General features: G+C 37.5%; 1 non-coding gene across 1 annotated transcript; it reads left to right on the top strand.

Annotated features, from left to right (window-relative positions):
• The first annotated feature begins 9,432 nt into the window (after positions 1-9,432).
• LOC122069006 lies at positions 9,433-9,539 on the top strand. The gene has a single exon (XR_006137317.1). It is a non-coding gene; the product is annotated as a small nucleolar RNA R71 (small nucleolar RNA).
• Positions 9,540-12,375: the final 2,836 nt, after the last annotated feature.

The following is a 12,375-nucleotide window of genomic DNA, read 5'->3' as shown; positions in this document are numbered from 1 at the left end:
AGATGACTTATCTACACCTTTCTTCTTTAAGTCTGCCTTCCTCTTTAAGCACTCTCTCTTTAGATGACCTTCCTTCTTGCAATAGTAATAAGAGACCTTTGTCTTTGTCCCTTTTGATTTCGATCGACTCTTCCCAGATCCCTTCTGATTTGATCTCCCTCTTTCCTGCTCCTTGTCACCTCCGAAAAAACCTTCTCCCTTGAGATTTCGTACTACTGGCCTTCTTCCTTGTATCATTGGACATGAGGGCAGCTACGACTTCATCCATCTTAAGGGTCTCCTTCCCGTACAAGAGAGTCGTTACTAGGTGATCATATGATTCTGGGAGCGATGACAGCAATAGTAACACCTTGTCTTCATCCTCGATCTTAACCTCCAGGTTTGCAAGTTTACTTACGATCTGATTGAACATGTTAAGATGCTCTAATAGAATCCGTACCTTCCTCCATCTGTAGAGAATACAATTGCTTCTTCACGAACAACTTGTTCATTAAGGACTTCGTCATGTAGATGCTTTCAAGTTTCGCCCATAACTGCGGTGTAGATTCGATACCCACAACATATTGTAGGGCATCATCAGAAAGATTTAATCGAATAGCACTTACTGCCTTTTCCTCCATCTCTTTCGAATCTTCGTCAGTAACTTTTGCAGGTTTCTTCGACTTCCCCAATAACGCTTTTCGCCAAACCCTGCTGTATCAGAAGATCCTTCATCTTTTGACGCCAGAGGGTGAAATTGTTCTTCCCATTAAACCTCTCGATGTCATACTTGACATTCGATCCCTTCCCTGCCATCGTGATAGTAAACCCTAGAAAACGGAAACCTAGAGCTCTGATACCTATTTGTAGAAACGCAACCTTAAAACGATGCAGAAGATAATGGAAAAACAAAACAAACAATGCACACAGATTTTACGAGGTTCGGCAAGGTTGCTTACGTCCCCGGTGAGATGAGATCCTGTTTCACTATCAATGGAGAATAGGGTTACAGCGCTCGTCCTCACACCTCTCAGTATTGCTTGCATTACCGAGAAAGAAACCCTCGCTACAAATATATAGCGAAAAGAATCCTAATCCGGATTAAACTACAATTGCCCTTAAATAAAAAATTTGAGTAGGGGACTGCGTCCCCCTACACCCCCTGCTATGCAGGGGGGCCTCCTGCCCCCCTCGCAACCCCCATGGCCCGTTAACCGGTTAGCAGGACCACCGTCCTGCCTGTCTGGGTGCTGCACTAGTACTCCTTGGATTAAACTGCGACGGAATACAAGACATCATACACCAACACCCACTTGTGTACATTCTTACACAACTATTCACAAGCACTCAAGAGCATTATTTCAGCATTAAAAATGAGATTGATTCATTCCATCTCTTGAGTTCAAGTTCTACATACTTCATACAGTAGAACTCAAGGTTCTCCTCAAGTCTTCACTTACAATCACGACATTTGCAAGTATATAGAAGAGTTCAAAGGTGCATTCATTCATATCATTCCATATTGTTCACACACCACATAAGAGATAATTCCAAACCATTCTATTTCACTTTGAATTTTTATTAGTCCAATGGAGTGGTAGGGTCAACTTGGTTTGTATCGACTTATAGATCATTTGATAGGAAAAATTAGGATTTAAAATGTAACCGCAAGTGGTCGAATCAATGTAGCTACGGGTCGAACACAGGGAGAGCAGCCACTTTATTTTTGGTTGCTTTTAATAATGCGAAAGTGAACCGATTAATGGTTGTGATCTAATTCTAACTACCTTCTTAAATATATGTATCTAAAATAACATTCTAACCATTCATCATCTAAGAATTTAAATATGCAAGCCATGCAATTAAAATTAAATTAATAAATAACTAAAAATAAACAACCCACACAATTAAAAAGCAATGAAGGAAAAAAATGCTGAAATAAAAATAAAATAAAAGAAAGGGGATAAAGCTAGAGAGAGGCTCACAAGTAGGTTTCTCTACTTAGCCCGAGGGATGCATCATAATATGAGCTTCCCTACTTGACCAGAGAGTCACTCTTACAAGGGTTACTCTACTCTGCTTTAGGAAAAGGGAGGCAATTAAAATAAAAACAATAAAATGATGGTTCTATGGCTAGGAGGGGAAAAACCAACACATACACTAGCCATGAACCTTGGAAAAAAGGGAAAGCAATAATGTAACGAATGAAGTTAAAATCCTAAATTAATAAAGAAAGGGTAGTCAGAAGAGGGAATAAGAGGGGGGAGAGAAGACTATTGAAGAAACCTCCCTACCTGAATCAATGCTTGAACTTGAAAGCTTGGGTGATTTGAGATACTGCCAACCCTAAAAACCAGATTTGAAATGAACCAAATCTGAAATTTCTAGGCCTAGAGAAAACAAATCTTGAAAAAGAAATTGAACTTGAAAAAGAGATGCTCCACGACTCATGATCTTGTCACCTAGATCTAAGCCTAGAACTATAACTATTGCATAAATCATAAACATAAAATGCTGAATAAAATAAAAGAGTGCTTGCATTAATTCAAATAAAAAAAAGCTATTACAAAAGTGATTAAAGCGAAAACAAAGAAGAACTAAAACTAAAAAGAGCGAGAGAGGGAGAGAGAGAGCAACTAAAAAAAAAACCTAGAAGAAGAATGAAGTGCCTCCTCCCCTTGTGTTAATTCTATTATATAGAGAATGGTGGAGGGAAGCTAACGATTTTAGCTTTTAAGAAAAAAGGATTTATCTTATCTTGTTGATGAGGTGGAGGAGAGAGAAGAGAGAAAGAGAGAAAACGTGTGGAGAGAGCATCTCCCACGATTTTTCTTGCATTTTTTTTCTCCCTTTTTCTATTTTTCACTCTCTTCTTGCACAAGAAACCCCCATTGGCCGATTTTTCTTGCTTGGATTTGGATAATATTCTATTTTAATGGAAAATTTCATCTATACCCTTGTCTTTTCCTTTTTTTTTTTTTTTTTTCTTTCCTATTTTTCTCTTTGACTTGTGCACAACCCTCTTGGCCGACCTCATTGTTTTTTAAGTAATGAGTAGGAGAGAGAAAATCTTTAGACCTCTTAATAAAGAAGGGACTTTGCATGCCACAACTCATCAACTACACTAGGTAGTTGTTGTTCCAAAAAATGAATATTCAATCACTTAAGGGTGTGGTCCATCGATTTGGCATTTAGAATATTCCTTGTACCCCTAGGACAACTGCATATAGGCTGATTCTGCATCTCGGTCAGTTCTGATCCATTATTCTTTTTCTAGCCCAAAAAGAATAATCACTTGTACTGTTGACCAAATGAATGTGTACTTTTAATTAAACACATCTATCTTGCTCAGAATTTCATTCTCTTCGCAATCATTTTACGTGTAAAATTGGAGATATAGCGCCCGATAGTCCTTAAGGCCTTGAAAATATAAAATTTACAAAAAAAAAGTAAAACCCAAGGTAGCTCCATTCTAAATATGTAAAATGTATGTTTTACTACCCTAGATTTCACACATAAATGTGCTCATCAGAATTCCCCCACACTTAGACTTTGTTAGTCATCGAGCAAAACAAAAAGGAAAAGCATAAAAACAAAAAACCTAACTCACTTTTGTAGGAATCACGGTTACACTTAGCATGTGCAACAAAACTTTAAACCCCTATGTCACCCCTAGTGGATGAGTTGTGTCTCGTCGGTGTTTGCAGTGAATATATACTTAAAATTTAAAATAAACAAATCCCAACTTTGACTAAAGATAAGGGCCATACTGACCAAAGCAAAGATAATTCCGCTTACAAGGGACCCCCACACTTGAACTTTTATTACCCCATATCAATTCCAGGCACTAGCATATTTTTTAATTTGGAACTCATCTCGTCTCTTAAAAAACATCATTATCTTAAAGCAAAACCACTTGTGAAGAAATAGGGAACCAATGACTAAGGTGTTGAAGTGTTTTTGACCACACATATTACCAAGCATTAATGACATTTGTACATTTTTTTTCTCATTTTTTTGCTTAATAAACTCTATTCTAATCCACTACTGTTGGCCTGAATGACATGGTGGAGCAAACACCAGACACCCAAGTTACTATGTAGCTTTGTTTTTTGCATATACCCACAAAGACAGTGATGCTAGAGTTCTTTCAGAAGTTTCTTCCATAGGAATTTCAATCAAGACACCACGCTTCCTAAGGCACAATGCCCTGTCTAGTTCCAAGGGAATCAACTCTTACTCTTCTTTATACCACATTTCACACTTCATTTAAAATTGTGCATTTATCAACTCATGCAAAATTAAAAAGAAGGTCTCAACACCAAATCAAAAGTACAAGAAACCCACAAACTTGCATATAGTCCAACACCATAAAATAGGGGTCTATTATTTTTCAAAAAAAAGTCTCATCTCAAGATACAAACGTGTTTCTTTCTTCTCAATAGGGTTTTTATATATTCAAAATGGGTACCTTAATCACAAATTTTATTTTTATACATTAAGCAACCGAATGGTATGATCATTAGCCAAAAGCCAAAGTAGAATTTCATCCTTAGCAAGCTCAAAAACAAAAAGAAAAACAAACAAAACAAAGTGAAAAAATTAAAAATTGGTTTTTCTCCCCCACACTTAAGTCATGCAATGTCCTCAATGCATTGAAAGAATTAAAAGTGAAGACAATGCAAGGGAGTCATAACTGATTAAAGGTTAGTCATCAGTGTAAAGAGGTTCATGGAGATCAATAATCTCTTCACTTTCATAGTAGGAAACTCGATGAATGGTTTCAAACGCTGATCATTAACCTTCAAAATTATCCCTGTTACTGGATTCAAAATCTCCACAGCCTCGTGGAGATATATATATTATGGACAATTAATGGGCCATCCCATTGGGATCTAAGCTTACCAGGAAAAAGATGCAATCGAGAGTTATACAATTAGACCTTATCACCAATTGTAAAAGATTTGTGTAGAATGTGCTTATCATAGAAAACTTTGGTCTTTTCCTTATAAATCCTAGGACTTTCATAGGCATCATTCCTAAGTTCCTCCAACTCAAATAATAAGAGACTATGATGAATTCTCGCATCAAATAAATTAAAGTTGAGTTTCTTGATGGCCCAAAAGGCCTTATGCTCTAACTCAACTGGTAAGTGACAGGCTTTTCCCATACACCAAACGGTAGGGAGACTGGCCAAGGTCAGTCTTGAATGCAGTACGATGGGCCCACAAGGCATCAATGAGCCTAAGGGACCAATCCTTATGGTTGGGATTAACAGTTTTCTCTAAGATTTGTTTGATTTGCCTATTTGACACCTCCACTTGGCCACTAGTTTGGGGGTGATAAGGGATAGATAACTTATGGGTAATCCCATACTTTTTCATTAAGGCCTCAAAAGGTCGATTACAAAAATGAGTACCCTATCACTAATTATTGCACCTGGTGCACCAAAGCGGGAAAAAATGTTTTCTTTGAGAAATTAGACCACCACTTTGTAGTCATTAGATTTACAAAGTATGACCTCTATCCATTTAGAAACATAATCAACGGCCAAAAGTATGTACAAATTCCCAAAGGAATTAGGGAATGGTCCTATGAAATCGATGCCCCTTACATCAAAGATCTCAACTACCAAAATAGGGTTGAGGGGCATCATATTCCTTTTATTGATACGACCAAAAGACTGATAGGTAGGGCAAGCCTTGTAAAAATTAAAAGCATTTCTAAAAAGAGTGGGCCAATAAAATCCGAATTGGAGAACCTTTGCAGCCGTCTTCTTAGGTCCAAAGTGTCCACCACATGCATGATCATGGCAAAAAGAGAGAATGCAATACTGCTTATGATCAGGAACATGTCGTCGGATAATATGATCCAGACATATCTTAAACAAATAAGGATTATCCCAGAAAAAGTACTTAACTTGAGAATGAAACCTTTACTTATCTTGGGTGGACCAGTGATCTGGAGTCACACCTGAAACAAAGAAGTTGACAATGTCAGCAAACCATGTTTCACTGGACACTACAAATAACTATTCATTTGAAAAGTTCTCATTAACTGGAGAATCGACAGTCAAGGAATTGGGAAGCTGGGATAATTGGTCTGCAACTAGGTTTTCAACTCCTTTCTTATCCCTAATTTCCAAATCAAACTCTTACAAAAATAAAATCTACCTAATGAGATGGGCTTTGGCATCATTCTTCTGAACTTGGTATCTAAGAGCAGAATGATCAGTATACACCACCACATGTGAACCAACTAAGTAAGACTAAAACTTTTCTAATGCAAACACAACAGCTAAAATTATTTTTCAATAGTTGTATAATTGAGTTGTGCATCATTTAAGGTCCTACTAACATAGTAAATGATAGTGGCAACTTATTAATCCTTTGACCCAAAACCACTCCTATGGTAAAATTCAAAGCATCACACATCAGGTCAAAAGGTTCAGTCCAAATAGGTGGTTGAGCAATGGGTGCATTGGTCAACTCCTTCTTAAGTTGCTTGAAGGATTCTAGGCACTCCTTAGAAAACTCAAAAGGTTGATCTTTGGCAAGTAATGAAGTAAGAGGTTGGTAAACCTTCTGTAGAAGCCCGCATGCCCTAGAAAAGACTTGACATCTTTAACAGATTGAGGAGGTGATAAATTATCAATTAAATCTACTTTGGCTCTATCTACCTTAATTCCCTCATTGGATATTACATGGCCTAAAACAATACCAGATTTAACCATAAAATGATATTTCTCCAAATTCAAAATCAAATTCTTAGATATGCACCTTTTCAAAACTAGGGAAAGATGATAAAGACATTCAGAATAGGAATTCCCATGAATTGAAAAGTCATCCATAAATACTTCTAAGAATTTTTTTACCATGTCAGAAAAAATATTCATCATGCATCGTTGGAACATAGCAGGGGCATTGCAAAGCCCAAAGGGTATATGGCTATAAGCAAATGTTCCATATGGGCATGTAAAAGTATTCTTCTGTTGGTCCTCTAAAGCAATTGGGATATGGTTATAGCCAAAATATCTATCAAGAAAACAATAATATTCTTGTCCAGCTAACCTCTCTAACATCTGGTCAATGAATGGCAATAGAAAGTGGTCCTTTCAGGTTGCCACATTAAGTTTCCTATAGTCTATACACACTCTCCACCTTGATTGGACATGAGTTGGAATCAGTTCGTTATTGGCATTGGGAACTACAATAACACCAGACTTCTTGGGCACAATATGAATTGGGCTTACCCATTGGCTATCAGAAATAGGATAAATTATTCCATGATCCAAGCATTTTAGAATCTCCTTCTTAATGGCTTCTATCATCGCTGGGTTAGCTCTTCTTTGGGGTCCCGTGGATGGTTTGGAATCTTCCATAAGATGATTATGATGTTGCACAATAGAAGGACTTATACCCTTGATATCAGCCATGGTCCAACCTAGGGCTTCCTTATTGTCTTTTAACACTTTAAGTAACTCCTCTTCCTAGTTAGAAGTTAAATTTAAAGAAATTATTACAAGAAGAGTCTAGTAAGGTCTTAGGAAAGCGTACCTCAAATTAGATGTCAACTCCTTAAGATCTAGTATAGGGGGCTCAACTATGAAAGGTTTGGGAATGGAATTGGAAAGGGGTCCTAAGGGCTCCATAGGTGTGTGAAAGTTGGTAAATAAATTATTTGAAAAATCCAAAAAATCCTCAAGCATATTGATCACTTCTTCTATATGTGGTTGCTTGCCTATCCTAAACATGTTAAACTCAACAGTTTGGTTGCTCAAAGATAACCTTAGAAAACCATTCCGGTTATTGATTAATGCATTACTGGTAGCCAAGAATGGTCTTCCTAAAATTATTGGGACTTCATCCTTGGTTGAGAAGGGCTTGGTATCTAATACAATGAAATCAACAGGGAAAATAATTTCCCTCACCTTTAGTAAGACATCCTTAACCATCCCTTTAGGAATCTATCTGCCAACTGAAGAGTAGTTCCAGTGGCTTTCAATTCTCTCAATCCTAGTTGCTTGTACACATGGTAAGGTAAAAGATTCACACTTTCGCCAAGGTCAAGTAAGGTATGCTCAATATAGGTATTGCCTATGACACAAGCTATGGTAGAGCTCCCTGGATCTTTATACTTGGTTGCTATAGGTTGAGTAATTATGAAACTAATGTTACCGGTCAAAAATGCCTTTTTGGGCACACTAGTGATACGTTTGTGAGTACACAATCTTTTGAGACATTTGCAAAGGTGGGGATATCTAGGATATGGCATCCAAAAGAGGGATGTTCACTTTTACCTTTTTGAAGACTTCTAAAATTTTATCCATGGAAGCAGTCTTCTTTTTGTTTACCAAGCGATTAGGAAATGGGACAGAAGGAACATAAGGACTGTTACAGATTTTCCCTTTTTTAGAAGAATCATTAGGTTCATCAGATGAACCTGGAATAAGAGGCACACTTGCGTCCTCAATAGAAGGAGAGTTAATAGGAGTAATAGATGAGGAATATTTAAGAACACTCTATTGGTACTCTCTACCACTCCTAAGGGCATAAACAACATTACATTGGTTAGAGGGCCCTTGTTGAGTCTGACCTTGCACTATATTCAGTGGTGCATTAGTTGGTCCTTGTAAACTAACAGGCTGATGATGCCTAGGGTTAGGCTCTGGTTGACTGAGTAAAGCTCCCTTCTCCCTCTCACGTATAGTTAAGACAACTTGGGTGAGTTCTCTCGTAAGATTTTGATAGCTTGTTATGAGGAGGGCCATATTTTTTTCAAGTCACTTATTTTACTTGTCTCTCCAGTGTTGGTAAACCCATGGGGTTGCTGATAAGATGATAGGAGAGGGGCCCTAGGAAAACTAGCCTGAGGTCCTACATTTGACCTAGGAAAAGTATTTTGGAAAAAAGATTATTGTGCAAAGAGAGGCCTTTGGGGTCCAGGTTGACTTTCATTATGAAAATCGGAAGGCCCTGCTTGGTTGCTCTAGTTCCAGGAGAAATTTGGGTGATTTCTCTATCCTGGATTGTAAGTGTTATTATATGGATTATTTTGATATAAGACGTTCACACTTTCATTGGAAGTGCTCCCAGAGGTGTTGAGGTATTCTTTTATGACATGTCCAGGGGACTGGCACCAAGCACAAATTTTAACCAAATTGATTGATGATGGCTCTCTAGGAACAATAGCCTCAATCCTCTTGATTAGGCTATCCAAATGGGCTTCCTTGGCTACTATCCCATCTACAAAATATCATTATCCTCCTATAGTTCTTTCACTCTCTTGGGTTGATTCTCACTCACGGGTTTTGTTAGCTAAGTCAAGTAAGAATTCCCATCCTTCTCTTCATCTGTAAAGGATGTGAATTCATAAAGGAACATAAACTCTATCATTTATTTAGTTGGGTAATCAATACACTCATAAATTATTTGACATAAATGCCAGAAGTTTAGGCCATGGTGAGGGTATTCTTGGAGTAGATCCTTGAATCTCTCCATAAGTTTGGAAAAGGACTCACTAGGCTTTTGCCTAAACTGAAGGATATCACTTCTAAGCTTATTGGTCTTGTGAGTTGGGAAAAAATTCTTGAGGAAGGCAATTGTGAATTTCTCCCATATGGTTATCTAATTTATGGGTAACCTATACAACCACTTCTTAGCTTGGTCTTTTAATGCAAAAGTGATGAACCTAAGCTTAATAGCATCATCAGAAAACTATTGGATCTTAATTAGAACACATACCTCTTCAAATTCTTTTAGAAACATGTATGCATCCTCAGAGGTCAGCCCATGGAAGTGGGGCAACATAGTGATGTATTGAGATTTGAGCTCAAAATTATTGCACTGGACTTGTGGTAGAACTATGCAAGAAGGTTGGGCTGTTCTAGCAGGGTAGAACCTATCTTTCAAAGATTTAGGTGGAGGGTTTTGCTGTTTGTTGTCCCATATTGAAAGGTTTTAAAGAGAGCAAACGTATAGGGTCACTACTTGTTGGATCTTTTATTTCTAACCGACTCTTAGTATTACGTATCCACCTAACACTCATGCAACAGAAAACTACCCACAACTCGAGTAAGCCAAGCACAAAAGAATGGAAAGAAATTTTATTTTTTATTTTTTTGATTTTTATTTTTTGGGAGCTTACCAACAGGGATCTAGGGTTGCTCAAGTCAATTCCTAAGGTACTACTACAGGGCGAAACCTGTCTTTATCATACTGTGAGGCTTGGCGACCTCCACCTATACAACGATTATTGCAAGTTGTTATTCTCAGGAATTCAATAATAGAAAAGAAAAGAAAAATAAAGTAAACAAAGCACTCCAATTTACCAAAAGAATGCGAAAAATAACATGGAACTGTCTCCCCGGCAATGGCGTAAAAAACTTGTTAGGCTTTAAAATATAACCGCAAGTGTACGGATCAGTGTAGCTATGGGTCGAACATAGGGAGAGCGGCCACTTTATATTTGACTTCTTTTAATAATGCGAAAGTGAACCGATTAATGGTTGTGATCTAATTCTAACTACCACCCTAAACATATGTATCTAAAATAACATCCTAACCATTCGTCATCTTAGAATTTAAATACGCAAGCCACGTAATTAAAATTAAATAAATAAATAACTAAAAATAAACACCCACGCAATTAAAGAGCAATAAAAGAAAAAATGCTGAAATAAAAATAAAGTAAAAGAAAGGGGATAAAGTTAGAGAGATGCTCACAAGTAGGTTTCTCTACTGAGCCCGAGGGATGTATCATAATATAAGCTTCCCTACTTGACCAGAGAGTCACTCTTACAAGGGTTACTCTACTTGGCTTTAGGGAAAGAGAGGCAATTAAAATAAAAACAATAAAATGATGGTTCTATGGCTAGGAGGGGCAAAACCAACACATACACTAGCCATGAACCTTGGGGGAAAGGGAAAGCAATAATGTAACTACTGAAATTAAAATCTTAAATTAAGAAAGAAAGGGTAGTCAAAAAAAAGAATGAGTGGGAGGAGAGAAGACTATTGAAGAAGCCTCCCTACCTGAATCAATGCTTGAACTTGAAAGCTTGGGTGATTTGAGATACTGCCAACCATAAAATCTAGATCTAGAATGAACCAAATCTGAAATTTCTAGGCCTGGAGAAAACAAATCTTGAAAATAAAAACTGAACTTGAAAAGAGATGCCCCACGACTCGTGATCTTGTCACCTCGATCTAAGCCTAGAACTATAACTTAAAAATTACAACTCAATTGCATAAATCATAAACATAAAAGGCTGAATAAAAATAAAAGAGTGTTGCATTAATTGAAATAAAAAAAGCTATTAAAAAAGTGATTAAAGCAATAACAAAGAAGAACTAAAACTAAAGAGAGTGAGAGAGGGAGAGAGAGCAACTAAAAAAAAAAAAACCTAGAAGAAGAATCAAGTGCATCCTCCCCTTGTGTTGATTCTATATATAGAGAATGGGAGAGGAAAGCTATCGATTTTAGCTTATAAAAAGATTTTTTTTTTATCTTCTTGATGAGGTGGAGGAGAGAGGAGAGAGGAGAGAGGAGAGAGGAGACAGAAGAGAGAGAGAGAAAACGTATGGAGAGAGAATCTCCCACTATTTTTCTTGCTTTTTTTTCCTATTTTTTTCCATTTTTCTATTTTTCTCTGTCTTCTTGCACAAGAAACCCCCCTTGGCCAATTTTTCTTGCTTGGATTTGGACAATATTCTATTTTAATGGAAAATTCCATCCATGCCCTTGTCTTTTCCTTGTCTTTTTTTTTCCTTTTGTTTTTGCTATTTTTTCTCTTCAACTTGCGCACAACCCTCTTGGCCAACCTCCTTGCTTTAAGTGATGAGTAGGAGAGAGAAAATCTTTAGACCTCCTAATAAGGAAGGGACTTTACACACCACAACTCACCAACTATGCTAGGTAGTTGTTACCAAAAATGAATCTTCAATCACTTAAGGGTATTGTCACACCCCGTTCACACTGAACCGGGCCAGTGACCGAGTTAACACCGGTTAACCCAAACCTGCCAGGATCATCAGATACTGTATTCCACCACAGCATACACACAACTAATATGAACTCATCAGATCAGCGGAAGACTAAGTTTTATCTGTGAATAATCCCATAATACTTGATACCCGGATAGTGATACAATAATTATATACATTTGGGCCCGAAGGCATGATATATACACAAAAGGATAAAATTCAAATATCAAGTACATAAGGAAATCCACCAAAATAATCAGGGTACACAGCTCGGCTCGGTATCAAGGCTGGAGCTCAGCTCGGCATCAAGGGTCGTGCCTAGCTCGACATCACATAGAAGAGCTCAGCTCGGCCTCAGAAGTGGAGCTCAGCACGGCCTCAAAGGTGGAGCTCAGCTCGGCCTCAGAACTGG

Source organism: Macadamia integrifolia, unplaced genomic scaffold (assembly GCF_013358625.1).
Source record: "Macadamia integrifolia cultivar HAES 741 unplaced genomic scaffold, SCU_Mint_v3 scaffold516, whole genome shotgun sequence".
NCBI lineage: Eukaryota > Viridiplantae > Streptophyta > Magnoliopsida > Proteales > Proteaceae > Macadamia > Macadamia integrifolia.
The sequence above is the reverse complement of the archived record's forward strand: the minus strand, read 5'-3'. Positions and strand labels throughout refer to the sequence as shown.